Below are 15,339 nucleotides of genomic sequence, written 5' to 3' on the forward strand. Positions count from 1 at the left end.
AAGATATTTTGAGAGAGAGAGAGATCACAATCACATAACTTTTATTACAGCATATTGTTGTAATTGCTCTATTTTATTATTGTTAATCCCTCACTCCGCCTAATTTATAAATTAAACTTTCTCACAGGTGTATGTATTTGGGGAAAAAAAACAGTATATGTAGGGCACAGTACCACCTGAGATTTCAGGCATCCCCTGGGCATCTTGGAACGTATTCACCTTGGAAAAGGGACAACTACTGAATTTTGAATTGACATTCAAGGCCGTTACACTTCTGTTTAACACAGAAAATCTTGAGATGTGTGTTTTTGAAAGATGAGATATGTATTGGACTGTATAAAATTAGATTCATTCTGGCTCTGCTACATACCCAGTGTGACGTCCAGCAAGTTAATTAATCTCACCATGTCTCAGTTTCCTCCTCTGTAAAATGGGGGTAATTATGTTTCCTAACTCCTGAGATTAAGTGAGTAAACACAGGAATTAATGCAAGGAAGGTACAACAGTGCTCAGCACATGGTCAGAGCTTGATATTTTAGTTGCTAATCAAAGGTAGTAATGTTTATTCAAATGGAGGGAAGGGTATGATTTGTTAGTTATTTGTGTTAAACGAGTGGACGGTGAAGTTACATGCCAGGCACTGTGCTAGTCACATCATGTCCACTCTCTTTGGATCTCTGCCATAACTGTTAGAAAACAGTGGGAGCTACTGAGGTTCAGAGAGGTGCAGTAACATGCCCAAGGTAACACAGCTGCTATGCGGTGGTGCTAAGACTGGAACTCAGTGACGCCAAAGGTTTCCCTTGGGCCACGGGGTGATTGTGAAAGAGAAGGAGAAGACCTGTGGTTTGCAACCAAAGGTGGCCTTTTGGTGGGGAATGGGGACCAGCCTGTGCAGAGATGCTACATAGGGATCCTGGCTTCTATTTTTGCAAGGAGGTTGGAAAGTCCTCGTTTGGAGTGAGAGGTAAGAGATCCTGGGTCTTATTGTGTGAGCACTGTCTGGACTTTCACCTTAGTGAGTCAATCCCTTTTGGGGCTGCAGCTGGGAGGAGAGGTGTTGGGGTGGTTGTTCCTTGGGCATGTCTGTTTGTAAACATTTCTCACAGAGATGTATGTTATACCAGTATTCTTAAACTTTTGTGGGCACACATCAACTGGGGCTCTTGCTGAAATGCAGATTCTGGGGGCACCTGGGTGGCTCAGTCAGTTAAGTGAGGACTCTTTGTTTCGGCTTGGGTCATGATCTTGCCATTCGTGAGATCCAGCCCCACGATGGGCTCTGCACTGACAGCTCCCAATCCCTGCTTAGAATTCTCTCTCTCCCTCTCTCTCTGCTCCTCTCCCCACTAAAAATAAATAAATAAACCTATAAAAGAAATGCAGACTCGGGGGCGCCTGGGTGGCGCAGTCGGTTAAGCGTCCGACTTCAGCCAGGTCACGATCTCGCGGTCCGTGAGTTCGAGCCCCGCGTCAGGCTCTGGGCTGATGGCTCGGAGCCTGGAGCCTGTTTCCGATTCTGTGTCTCCCTCTCTCTCTGCCCCTCCCCCGTTCATGCTCTGTCTCTCTCTGTCCCAAAAATAAATAAAAAAAAAAAAAAAAAAAAAAAAAGAAATGCAGACTCTGACCCAGCAGGTCTAGGGTGGGAGCTGAGACTGTATTTCTGACAGGCTTCCAGTTGATGCTCATGTCCCATCTGGGGACCACACTGTGGGTAGCAAAGCATCACACCTCAATTAAAACAAAACACAAAGCAAAACAACAACAAAAAACAAAGAGCCCAGTGTGAATGCAATTTCAGTTTTTTTTTTTATTAAATTTTTTTTTAACGTTTATTCATTTTTGAGACAGAGAGAGACAGAGCATGAACGGGGGAGGGTCAGAGAGAGGGAGACACAGAATCTGAAACAGGCTCCAGGCTCTGAGCTGTCAGCACAGAGCCCGACGCGAGGCTCGAACTCACAGACCGCGAGATCATGACCTAAGCCGAAGTCAGCTGCTTAACCGAATGAGCCACCCAGGTGCCCCTGCAATTTTAGTTTTATTTCTAACGTGACACTTCTCTCCTCTACCCGGTTGAGGCTGACCCTGGCTGGGAACCAGAGCGGGGAAGGGTATGTGGTCTGGCTTTTCAGTGCCCGGCTCCCCTTGCACCCCATGACCAACACCCTGGGGGGTGATGATGGGCTGTGGGGGCAAAACTCCAAAGGCCTTTTTACAAAGTGAGCGCTATCTATAGCTGTCCCTTCTGAGCTGACAAATGGCAGACACCCCACCCCATTCTCTCTCTGGAGGATGCTTTGTAGGGACTGTGCCGTGGCCTCCCCGGCTCTACTCTCTGCCTGATTTGGGGTCCTGTCCCTGGCGCACACCCCCAGGGCTCTCTGGCAAGCAGCCCTCCAGAGTCTCCTTGGGGCCTGGGGATGTGCAGTCATTCTGGGAGTCTTAATGCTGGGGGCTATAACAAAATGCCATACACTGGGTGCTTAAACAACAGAGATTTCTTTCTTACATTTTTGGAGGCTGGAAGTCCAAGATCAAGGTGCAGGCCGATATGGTTTCAGGTGAGGGCTTTCTTCCTGGCTTGCAAAGGGATGCCTTCATGCCATGGAGTTATAAGAACTCCAATCCTATTAGATCAAGGTCTCATTCTTATGACCTCATTTAGCCTTTATTATTCCCTTACTCCAAATAGTCACTTTGGGGGTGAAGGCTTCAACCTATTAATGGGCTTGGGGGGTGGGCAGGAAACTTAGTCGAAAGTACTAGACCCCCCATTCGTGCAGGCTGCTCCTGGTAGCCACCCACCTTAGGCTTCTCTGAGGGGCTAACCCAGGGCTTATGTTTTGCATGCCCCCAAAGTTTGGAGAACTCTTGGGACTCTTGTCTGGTGTTGCGAGGAACTGCATTAATGCTTAGAGTGGCCTTTGAGATTCTGCACTTCAGCGGGGGTCCAGCCAAGGAGGAATGCCTATGACTTCTCCTGGAAAGGTTTCCCCAGTCCACCCAAAAGGTTCTCCTGGGCTCCCCCACACTTAGATTGGGAGGCACAGGAAGAACCCCTCTTTCCTTGGGGAAAGGCCTTGGTACCTGCTACTGCAGCAAACCCCCTCCCCAAATTGTTACCCTTCCCTTAGGTGGTGGTGGGTGGCAGGCTTGAAAAATATCCTGTTTGGCCACCTTTTAAATAAACAAACAGTTATATAGTACCTGCTAATGCCAGAAGTTGTTCTGTGGACTTTCCTCATACTACCATATTGAATTTTTATAGGAATACTGACACAGAAATGATTATTAGCTTTATTTTTCAGATGAGGAAATCAAGGCACAGAGAAGTCAATTAACCTACCAAAAGTCACACAGCTTGTACATGGCAGAAGTAATGGTTGAATCCCAGCAGTTGGCTCCAGAGTCAGAGCCTCTAAACCACTGCTCCTACTGCCTCTCAGTGGCTGGGAGGTAGGGGTTGGCATCTCTCTCACTAGTGAAGAAATGAGGGTCAAGAGAAGAAATGACTTTGGTGAGTTTGTGCAACCCAGATTCTAACCTGGGGCTCATGATTCCCAAGCCTAGTGCTCTTCCCCTGGCCATTTGAATTTTCAAAACCTTTCAGGCACAGTGAGACCGACAGGACAGAACTGCACACAGACTGGCCCCAAACATACTGTCCTTGACAACGGAGGCTTTTTTGGGTGTCTTGGGTGGGTTTCCCCAAGAACCAACCCCACTTCTCCACCACCCTCTTGGAGTCCTAGCACAAAGATGGCCCGGGGTTTGTCCTACAAGTCCTTCTCCAGAGCTCCTGTCAGAATGATCGTTTTCAGGAGCCTGGAGCCCCCCAGGCCACCCGAGGGTTGCCATATTTCCTGTGCCCCCTGCTACCTGCACCCCAAACTCACAACCCCATACTCACATTCCCTCATCCTTAGGCCCTGGCACTTGTCATGAGGACTCTGGCTCTCCAGAGTCTCAGAGCCCACGGACACTCTGGGCCATGCTGGCCTCTCTGACAAGTGCCCCATTCATAAGAACAGTATCAGTCCGCTAACAACTAGAATTAAAATCCCAGTTCACCCTGTTGACCATTTTAAATTACAACGAGACAGGCTGTTTGACAATTAAAACCCACTAAAGCATTAGCCCGTGATTGTCTGAAGTCTTTATATCTTCCACACCTGGTAGATGCTGTATAACTATTTGCTGACCTAAAGGGCAACTCAACTATCCAAGGAAAATGTAACAGAGGATTCTGGAAGATGCTAAAAGCTTCCTTCAAGGAATTCATTTCCCATAGTGGAATTCAGGCATCATGCCAGCTCTTGGAGTTGAGGGTGCTAGCCCGGCACCTCGCCCACCTCAGAGGATGATGCCACCATTGAGTGAGAGAATTTTATTCACACCATATTCAGAAATGCATGGCAATAATATCATGCCAGTGCATGATGGAGCCACAAAAGGCTGCCCTCATCATTAGTCCATCTGATTTACATGTCAGCTGGCTCTGCCCACAGGAGCTTTGCGACATATCCTCACCCCCCTGATACCACAGCCTTGGACATCCAAAGCTCTGCCCACTAATTTCCAGGTGGCTGGAATCCAGATCGCTAGCCTGTCCATCTGGCTGTTGTTGGCTACATGTCCCACTCTTGTTCCCACATGGCATTCCATCACTCACCCCCTCAGTGTCCACACCTTCCAAGCCACCAACACTGAACACTCATAATTCCAATAGCTGCAATGGAGGGCCAATGGAGGGCCTCCATCGCTAGTGGAGGGCCAACGTCTTCCTCCCATCTGCTTCTTCCTTTGCTCATTTCACTTCCCTACTGGAAGCAAAGGGATGCCTTTTCCCCCTTGGTTTTCATGCAGACTATTTCTCCCTTTCTGCCCCATGTACATCTTTAACGTCAAGCACTTACCAAGCCTTCCAGGCTAGTGGTTCTCAAAGTGTGCTCCATAGACTGGCATCACGGGCAAGTTCTTGGGCCCCACCCAGACTTACTAACTTGGAAACTCTGGGGTGGGGTCCAGCAATCCATATTTTAATGCTCCCTCCACCCCAGTGATTCTTTTTTTTTTTTTTTCTTTTTAAAGTTGATTTATTTATTTTGAGAGAGAGGGCATGAGCAGGGGAGGGACAGAGAACGAAGGAGACTGAGAATCCAAAGCAGGCTTCATGCAGTGTAGAGCCTGTCACGCGGCTCCAACTGAGAACTCCAAGATCATGACCTGAGCTGAAACCAAGAGTCGGACGCTTAACTGACTGAGTCACCCAGGCGCCACCCCCTCTCCCTCCCCACCTCTGCCCGTGATTCTGACACATAATCAAGTTTGGGAACCTCTGGTCAAGACAACTAGTGTTCTTTCCCTTGGGAGGGAATTTTGCCTCTTTGTTATAAAGGTTTCAAGGGGATTTGGGCCTTTGGGGAAGGCAGCTTGGCTTCTGCCTCCCAATTTGCCATCAGAATGTGGTCTTTGGACTCATCAGGCCTGCATTCTGCCATTTCTGCCACTTACAGGCTGTGCAGCCCTGGGGAGGATGGTTCACCTCTCTGAACCTCAGTTATTTCCTTAACGATATTCCCCATTCTACCTCCTCCTAGGATTCTTGTGAGTCTCAGAGGAGTCCAAGATGCAGAGGTCCTTTATCTACTGTAAACCTTGGGGAAGTGTGGGATTACTTCATGACTTTCAGGCTTCCGTCCTGGTGGGGGCTCCAGTGGTCTTTCTTCTTACCTCAGCCCCAAATCTCTGCGTGCTGAAAGACTGGCTCTCCTCTTGACCAGAACAGTATGGGGAGAGGTATGCAAGGCCTATTGAGAAACTGGGTTGCAGACAGAAGCACGTGGAGGCTAAGAAGAGCTGGCCAGATGTCACCCTCTGTATTTGACTTCCGATAAGGCATTTTCTGCTCTCACCTCTGGCTCCTTAGGCAGCTCCCCACCCCTGCACATCACACCGTCCTAGATCCCTGAGCTGCAGGGAGAAGAGCCTACACCAAGCACACATCTTTCCTTGTATGATCTAATTCATACCCCTCAATTTTGCAGAGAGGGAGGGGGAGAGAGAGAAAGAGGGAGAGAGAAAGAGGGAGAGAGAAAGAGAAAACATTCCCCAAAGTCCTCACTGAGGAAGTTGAGGCTGAACATCATCCATTCTCCACTCCCCTACTTTTTTTCATTATTCTGAACTTTTTAAATTCTTGTACCCCTGAAAATATAAATTTCCCACAAATATAACTCTATACATTTTTCTTTTGGCACTAAGCATATTAAAAACATTTTCTAAATTGTTTACTTAGTCCTTGCCATTGTCATCTTAAGCGGCTCCAAAACAGTCCATTAGGTGGACATATTATAATTTGTTGAACTAATTCCATACTGTGGACCTTTGGATTGTTTTTAAACTGTTTTTGGTGGTGTGCCATTAAATTACGTGGCAGTGCTGACATCTGTGGACACTGGGTTTTGGATTCTTTTAGAAAATTTACGTGGAGTGTGATCATTGATTGGGTCAGAGGGCATCAATAATTTTGTGGCTCAAGAAACATTTCCAAGTCACTTTCCAAAACACTCTGCCAGTAGCACCATTTGAAGTTACCAGTTTTCTGCAAATTTGCCATCATTGGGCATTATTGTTATTTATTATTTTTGCTAATGTGAGAGAGATGTGGCACATCATGGTTCCTACTGACATTTCTTTGGTAATTGGTGATGCCAAACTTTTTTTTTCTTCTGTGTTACTATTCCTATTCCCTCGTGGGGATCTTTCCTCCTCATGTCTTTTTCATGTTTATCCTTCACATTGTCATGATTTGTAACAGCTCTTTATATAGATATGAACTCTCTGATGTGTTTGTTTGCTTATTGGTGGTTAGTCTCTTTTCCCCAGCTCAACCCATAATCTTGTATCTCTATGCACCCCTAATTTGCAATGTTTGACAAATTCAGGGTCTTTCTAGAGGCTGAGCACTTGGAATACTGGAAGTTGAATTTGCAGTAAAATGAACTGGCTTGAGGGGCGCCTAGGTGGCTCAGTTGGTTAGCCATCCAACTTTGGCTCAGGTCATGATCTACCAGTTTGTGAGTTCGAGCCCTATGTCAGGCTCTGTGCTGACAGCTTGGAGCCTGGAGCCTGCTTCGGATTCTGTGTCTCCCTCTCTCTCTGCCCCTCCCCTTCTCTCTCTCTCTCTCTCTCTCTCTCTCTCTCTCTCTCTCAAAAGTAAGTAAACATTAAAAAATGTACTGGCTTGAGAGCTGGCTTAAGATTCCACCTGCAGTCTAGGCAGGAAGGAGTTTCTGAGTGCCTGAAGTCTCAAGTCCAGTGCTGACTGCACAGTTTGGCATTCTCCCTGTCTTACCCTGTTTTTCCCTTTTCCTGTAAGTTCTTCTAATTCTTCAGCTGAAGAGGAACCCAAATAAGCATCCCTCAAGTATATACTGAGCTTTGTTGCCACCATCAATCACTGAAAAAAGAAATGACCCTGGGATCTGATTCCCTTCACGACCTACTGAGACATTCTCACCACTCACCAGGGTATCCTTCCGGGCTCCCTGGGCTCCAGGTAAGGCTGCTTCTGACTACTTGGTTGCCAGTTTGGCCTAGGAACCTGATGAGTCAGGCAAAAAACAACCCATAGTCGGTGGTTCTCAAAATAATCAGTCTTTGATTTATGCCTCTCAGCAGTTTGTCGATTTCCTCTTCCACCAGTGCCTGTCACCTGGGCACCTCTTTCCTTCTTTGAGGGTCTGCTGGAGTAGAAGGAGCACTGGACTTGGACTCTGGCCTTGAGACCTACCTGTCCTTATTAGCTGTGTAAACTGAGAGGGTCACTGCTGACTTCTCAAGACCTTAGCATCTCATCTCACAAGTTTGGGTTATGACCCAAAGTCATCAAATCTTCAGACTGAAGGATTTTCTGTGATTTCACTGAAGTCACACAACACCCCAATGAAGCTGGTTTTATTTTCTCATTTTTTAGTGGAGACGACTCAGTTTAAGGGAAGTTAAGAGAAGTAATCTGGGGGTGCCAGGGTGGCTCAGTTGGTTAAGCGTCCAACTCTTGATTTCGGCTCAGGTCTTGATCTCACAGTTTGTGAGATCAAGTCCTCTGTTGGGCTCTGTGTTGACAGTGCGGAGCCTGCTTGGGATCCTCTCTCTCTCCTTCACTCTATGCCCCTCCCTTGCTCTCTCTCCCACACACACCAAAAAATAAATAAATAAATAAATAAATAAACTTAAAAAAAAAAAGGCAATCTGAACAGTGGCATTAGTACAAATGGCTGAACGTCAGCTCCACCTTACACTTCACGTGACAGCTTTTACACCAATATTCCCAGAACATAACCATTCTTCTTCTTCTTTTTTTATGTTTATTTTTGAGAGACAGAGATAGAACCCAAGCAGGGGAGGGGCAGAGAGAGAGGGAGACACAGAATCTGAAGCAGGCTCCAGGCTCTGAGCTGTCAGCACAGAGCCCGACACGGGGCTCGAACCCACGAACTGTGAGATCATGACCTGAGCCAAAGTCCATCGCTTAACGGACTGAGCCACCCAAGCGCCCTGAGCACAACCATTCTAATCATTGATTATGGGCAGCTTGATAACTCCCACATCTTTAGTTTGCATGTTAGTCAAGGACTTTATTAGAAGCAAGGGGACTTTGTGGGCTCACATGTTGGGAATGGACACAGGGTGGCTTGTAGGAAACAGGGCCTCAGGGACCAGAGCCGGGTTGTGATGCCACAAGGACATTTTCTTTGTCTCACTCCCCATTTTTCTCAGGTCTCTGCCAGTCTCCAAAGGGCTCCATATTTTTCTGCTGCTAACAGGCTTTCTCTGCAGAGCAGGGAAGACAGCTGCTGGGCCTTAGTTTCAGGTTCTTCTGGCACCAGTAGCCCAGAGGCAGGGCTCCTTCTGTCCCAGCTCCAAATTGGGAAACCCCAGCAGAGGGACTGATTGGCTTGTGTCACCTAGCTGGGCGTGGGCAGTGCGGTTCTGAGGTTGGCCAGATCGGTGCTTATTCCTGGCTGGGGGGACAAGCATGGAGTGGGACTCCATTACTCCCTCAGGAGGGGAGGAGGGCTAGGAACCCTTGCTAGGGAGACTAGCAATCAATATATCCACAATCCAGCCCCTTGTGCCAGTGCCCTGTCCTCTCCAAGTGGAAACTGGATTCTAGGAAGACTTGCAGAATAAAGCTTACTTTCGGGAAGTGGTTTTTACCCTGAATCTCAATCAGCTGCTTAGCCCAGTGGAATGAAAAAGTGTTGAGTTTTGGGTTCTTATTTAAATTCATTTTGGTTCACCCATAGCAGTGGTGGAGCTCATGTGTACCAGTTCTGTGTAATGCTTTGAGCGCTTGCAAAAACTGATAGATCGTGGGAAAAGATCATGGCCTTCCAGCAGTACAGAATCCTGGTGCTCCAGAATTCCAGAACTCTGTAGCTGAGAGAAACACAAGAGTTCACCCAGCCTAGTTCCCTGCCTTCAGACAGATCTCTTTTCTTGCCGAAGTCCATCAGGACTGGAATCTTTCTGGCCTTTGTTGGAGAATGCATTTTGGAGCGTCGTGCCCTCCCTCCCTCATGGGCCACACTCCACCATCCCCCTGAGATGGCAATAAGTTGTCCGGGTTAACCTGGAACTAAGGGAGTCTCAGAACATGAGACTTGCAGTTTAAAAACTGGAATGTCTCAGGCATATTGGGACGAGTTGCTCACCCTGCGCTAAACATGTCTGCCGCTCACTTCCCAGCTTCCTTTGCTGCTAAGGGGTGGACACATGACCTGGAATCATCCAATCAGATGCAGCCATATGTTTGATATGGAGACTGCAATTGGAGGAGTGGAGTGGGCAGCAGTGGACCCGGCCACACCCATTTTTCAGAGGCACTGATTCTCCTGACAGTGACCCGCCACCGTGTGTTGGAGATTTGGGGTTTCTGTGCCTGCCATACCTCCTAAAGTGTGTCTGTTCAGGTCACACCTTGGCTTTGCCCCTTGGACTCTGAGTAATTCTCTGAGCCTGTTTCCTCACTGATAAAAGGGAAATAAAATGCCTTCCTCATTGGGCTGAGAGAAACCAAATGCAATGGGTGATCATAATAATTATCATTGTTTTATTATGATAGTATAATTGTATTCATAACTGTGATAGCAATATTATCACTTATTCTAGTAATTATTATAGCATCATGGCTAAGAGCGTGGATTCTGGAGGCAAACTTCTCGACTCAGATCTTGACTTTGACACTAGCTGCATGATTTTGAGCATGTTCCTCAGTTTCCTCATCTGAAAAATGGGAATAATAATCATAGTACCAACCTCTTAGGATCACCAGGAGGCTTAAATGAGACAATACGTGTGACAGGCTTTAACAGGGAGTGGTGCATGTGTGCAATCTCTTGATGTTCTCACTGGTACCCCCCACCACCTCATCAGTCTTTAAAACTTCCACCCTTAGCCTGGAGCGTGGCTGTTCCACATCATGCTTTATATCTGTCCTTGGCACATGGCGGGGGGCATTTACAACAAAGGCCAGAGCTTTCCCCAACTATTTCCTCCATTCTAACTGCCGAGTTAGAGTAGGGTGGACACACTTTTCAAGCCTGCCTGCTTGCTACTACTGAAAGTACCCCCATTCTACACCGTGGCTCCACTTTTGAATTTACTTTGAAATAAGGGGATCACATGTCACTGTACCTGTTTTACAGAAGAGGAAACTGAGGCCCAAAGCGACTTTCCCAGGGTCATCCAGCAAGAGGGAGGCAGAGTTGGGGCAAGAGCCCAGGCTGCTGATGCTTGGCCCAAGACCTTCCAGGGTGCATGCTGATTGATCTAAATCACTCTCACTCTCCTGCTGCTATGTTACTTCCTCAAAGACACCATCTCATCACTCACCAAAGCACCCAGCCAATAAGCCTTGATTTTCAGAGCTACCACTCTTAAATTCCCATTTCTCCCACAGATGTAATGTTCATGTAGAACTAGCCCTAAAATGGGTTTCTCACATTCATAGCTATCCATCCCAAGCACCGTGGTGAAATCGAGGGTGGGGGACTCCTCCAGTGGACAATGTGCGCACAGCTGGAGAGGAGTCATGTTGACTGGGGAGGCTGGTGTGGGTTAGGGACGCTTACTTAGGCCATCTGATTCAGTAGTTGACATGTTTGCTTCTTCCACTCACTCCAGGTTGAAATCATGCAAAGGGTGGTGATCACATCTTTTGCAGAGTCTCTTGTGCTCAAATCTTGTCCCTTGTCATGGAGATGATATTAACTTGGAGCCTGTCTCCACCAACCCTAGGGAAGTCTAACCCCTTGCTCCCCAAATTATAATTCCAGGTTTCCTATTTGATAGCATGACCAGGTAGTGTCTGTTTTGTGGTTTTCCTTTTTCTGTTTTAGAACAAAGCTTCTCTAACTTGCATTGATCACTGAGCAAACTCTGCAAACAATCCCACAGTCTGGCTAGATGATTAAGTGCAATGTGGAGCATTATCTTGCTTCTGTGAGCTGGCAGGCCCAGCTCTGTCCCTACTCTTGTGCTGTCTCCCCACACAGCATAAATTTCTAAAGCTCTCTCACATGCTAACAAATTTAATCATTGAGATTGCCTATGAGGCAGGTAGGACAGGGACTAAAATCTTCACTTGATATGTGAGTGGGGGGTTTAGAGGGCTAAGAAATTCCTCTGAGTCTCAGGCTATGAGTGGAGCCCAGGACTGGGTGAGTAGCAAGGGGTCATGGCTGGCTCACCATTGACTGGGGCAAGTTCAGCCTTTGCTGAAGTTCCCAAACCTCCAGGCCACAGGGCTATCTGGTTGGAAGGTCAGCTCCTGCTCCTATGTGCTCCTCCCTTTGGGGATGCCCTAGCCCATTTATACCTTTAAATATGACCTTGAGTATTGGAGAAGGATCAGAGTGCTGCAGCCAGTGGTTGGCGACTTAGGGATCCGCCCTTAGCCCTGTCTCCATGCTGCCTGCTATGTGTCCTCAGGCAGGTCATTTCACCCCTAGGCACCTTGGGCAGTCAACATCTGGCTCAATCTTGTGCTAAATGAACTTGTGTTTTGGATCATTCATGGCCCCCAGATTGCCTTGGTTTATGACTCTTTTGCTTTTAATAGCTGTTCCCTTTCTTTCCTCATTGTCAGCTGCCACTTCTTGTTACTATGAGCTACTTTTCCAATTTCTTCCCCCTCTTAATTCATTATTTCTCATTTTTTGTGATCTGGAATATTAGATAACTAACCTGCTTAAAATTGAGTCTCTAATATAAGTCATGGCTATGGATGAGGGCTTTGGTGCATGAACTTGGTGATTACAATAACTTTGACTATGCCCAGGCCCTTTTGGCTTTTTTCTATATCCTTTCATATCTACAAACCAGTAAATACCTTCACTCTATGGACAATGACTTCAGGTCCTGACTCTTGGTGGTGGGCTATTAAGAAGCAGTAGCTACTGTAGCCAAGAATATAGGTCATGGGTGCCACTGAAAGGGGATCAACAGTATTAATCCCAGAACTAGAGAGTTTAAAAGGGAGTGTTCCAATCATCCAGTGTTCACATGCACATTTAAAAAAAATCCAAATTTAAACATTTTTTAAAAGATCATCACAATTATTTATGACAAAAAGTCAGAAATAAATTAAGGTACACATATATTTACAATGGAATGCTGTAGAACAGTGATAATATGTAAAGAATTTCTGATAATGTGGGAAACTGCTAATTACACAAAGCCAACTGAAAAACACAAGTGAGGAAATTGTTAATATAAGATGATCTTGAACACCATCGAGAAAAAATTATTTGCACAAAGGACAGGAAAGCTATACCGAGTGATTATAAGTTTGATGACTGCAGGAACCCATGCTTGATAGAAATGGGTGGCTCAGAGCAGGTGTAAACAGTAGGAAGTGGTGAGGACTGAGGCAAATTGGAGATAAAAGGGGCTTTGGGCCAACTGTTGCCATGTATTGCTAGCTCTTTAAATTTTTAAAGGCAAGCTGGAAATCATGGTATTTATGTGACACTTTGATAAATAGCCATAATCTTATCTGTAACTATGAAATGCTGCACAATTGCTATGTGCTAATACTCTGTTAAGCGCTTTGTATGCATTATACCTTTCTGAGCCTAATTCCTCATTTAAAAAAAAGGGAGAATTATGTTCTTTATCTCGAAATATCTTTGTGAGGATTTCAGAAAATCTAAGGAACGTGTAGAACAGAACCCAATAAACAGCAGTGCCCTTTGTAGTTCTGGGCTGGGTTTCAGCATTGGTAGAAGCTATTAAATTTCACCTGTTCCCATGAATTCAAGGAGACTGAATGGATGGTGAGAATGAATAGAATAGATTACCTATTCAAAATATCTCATTTCCCCCTTTCTAATGCTTACTCAAAATATGTAATTTTTCCTTTCTTGGTGTCTTAAAAGGAGGACGCTCATTTTCTTCCCTGAGATGGTTTAGGAATGGGAAATAAACTCCAGCCCACTGTCCTGCTTTGCTCCAGGTACACCCTGAGAACAATCGAGCCCCACCCACTGTTTTCTGTGGCCGCTCTGTGGTACCTGAGGCTTTTTTATGCATGTGGCTTCTACTTGTTTTTCTTAAAATTTTTTTTTAATGTTTATTTATTTTTTGAGAGAGATTGACAGACTGTGAGCAGGGGAGGGGCAGAGAGAGGAAGACACAGAATCCGAAGTAGGCTCCAGGCTCTGAGCTGTCAGCATGGAGCCTGACACGGGGCTTGAACCCATGAACCGTGAGATCATGACCTGAGCTGAAGTCGGGCGCTCAACCGACTGAGCCACCCAGGTGCCCCTAAGATGGAGATTTTTAAAAGCCAAGTTCTCGTGTAGGCACTTGACACACATTAGCTCTGTAACTCTCATGGCAACCGTGAAAGGTGGATAATATTATTACCTTTTACATATGAGGAAAATAGGCTCAGAGAGGGGAACTAATTTTTCCCACATCACACAATGACTAAGTGGGAAGACTGAGATCCAGTGCCAGGACTGACTGGTGCCAAATAAATGTAGATTTTCTGTGGTTGCCACAATAAAATATCAAAAGCAATTATTTTGGTGACATTGTCCTGTAAGTCAGAATATGCTCTACCTTTGCCCAAAAGAAATTGGCATAAGGGCCCACCAATCTGCCTTTTTTTCTTCCAAATTTTTATTTAAATTTAAAATAAATTTTGTTTAATAAATTATTTATTTTTATTTATTTTATTATATATTTATTATTTATAAATTTAAAATTTATTTGAAGAGTTAACATATAGTGTAATATTGGTTTCAGGAGTAGAATTTAGTGATTCATCACTTACATGTAACACCCAGTGCTCATCCCAACAAGTGCCTTCCTTAATGCCCATCACCCCTGCCCACCTCCCTTCATCAACCCTCAGTTCTCTATCATTAAGAGTCTCTTCTGGTTTGCTTCCCTCTTTCTCTTTTTTTCCCCTTCCCATATGTTCCTCTGTTTTGTTTCCTAAATTCCACATATGAATGAAATCATATGGTATTTGTCTTTCTCTGACTTATTTCACTTAACATAATACACTCTAGTTCCATCCACATCCTTGCAAATGGCAAGGTTTCATTATTTGTGATGGCTGAGTAATATTTCACTACATATACCACATCTTCTTTATCCATTCATCTGTCAATGGACACTTGGGCTCTTTCCACAGTTTGGCTATTGTTGATAGTTCTGCTATAAACATTGGGGTGCATGTACCCCTTTGATTCTGTATTTTTGTATCCTTTGAGTAAATAGCTAGTAGTGCAATTGCTAGTTCTATTTTTAACTTTTTGAGGACCCTCCACACTGTTTTCCGCAGTGGCTGCACCAGTTTGCATTCCCACCAGCAGTGCAACGGTGTTCCCCTTTCTCCACATCCTCACCAACATCTGTTGTTTTCTGTGTTATTAATTTTAGCCATTCTGATATGTGTGAGGCAGTATGTGGTTTTGATTTGTATTTCCCTGATGATGAGTGATGTTGAGCATCTTTTCATGTGTCTGTTGGCCATCGGGATGTCTTCTTTGGGAAAAAGCCTATTCATGTCTTCTGCCCATTTCTTCACTGGATTATTTGTTTTTTGGGTGTTGAATTTAATAAGTTCTTTATACAAATCTGCCTTTATGCTCCATTAAGCGGTGAGATGGAATCACAGGCTGCCACTGTCTGTGTATAGGAAGACAAACAAGAATTGATCTCAAGGATTGCTGGATTCCTGGGACTGCTCTGCCCCCCACAGGTCATCACTAATGCTATTTGTCACCCTGAAAGTGCAACCAGTCCCTCTCCTCA

This window comes from Neofelis nebulosa, chromosome 4 (assembly GCF_028018385.1).
Source record: "Neofelis nebulosa isolate mNeoNeb1 chromosome 4, mNeoNeb1.pri, whole genome shotgun sequence".
In the NCBI taxonomy this organism is placed as follows: Eukaryota; Metazoa; Chordata; class Mammalia; order Carnivora; family Felidae; genus Neofelis; species Neofelis nebulosa.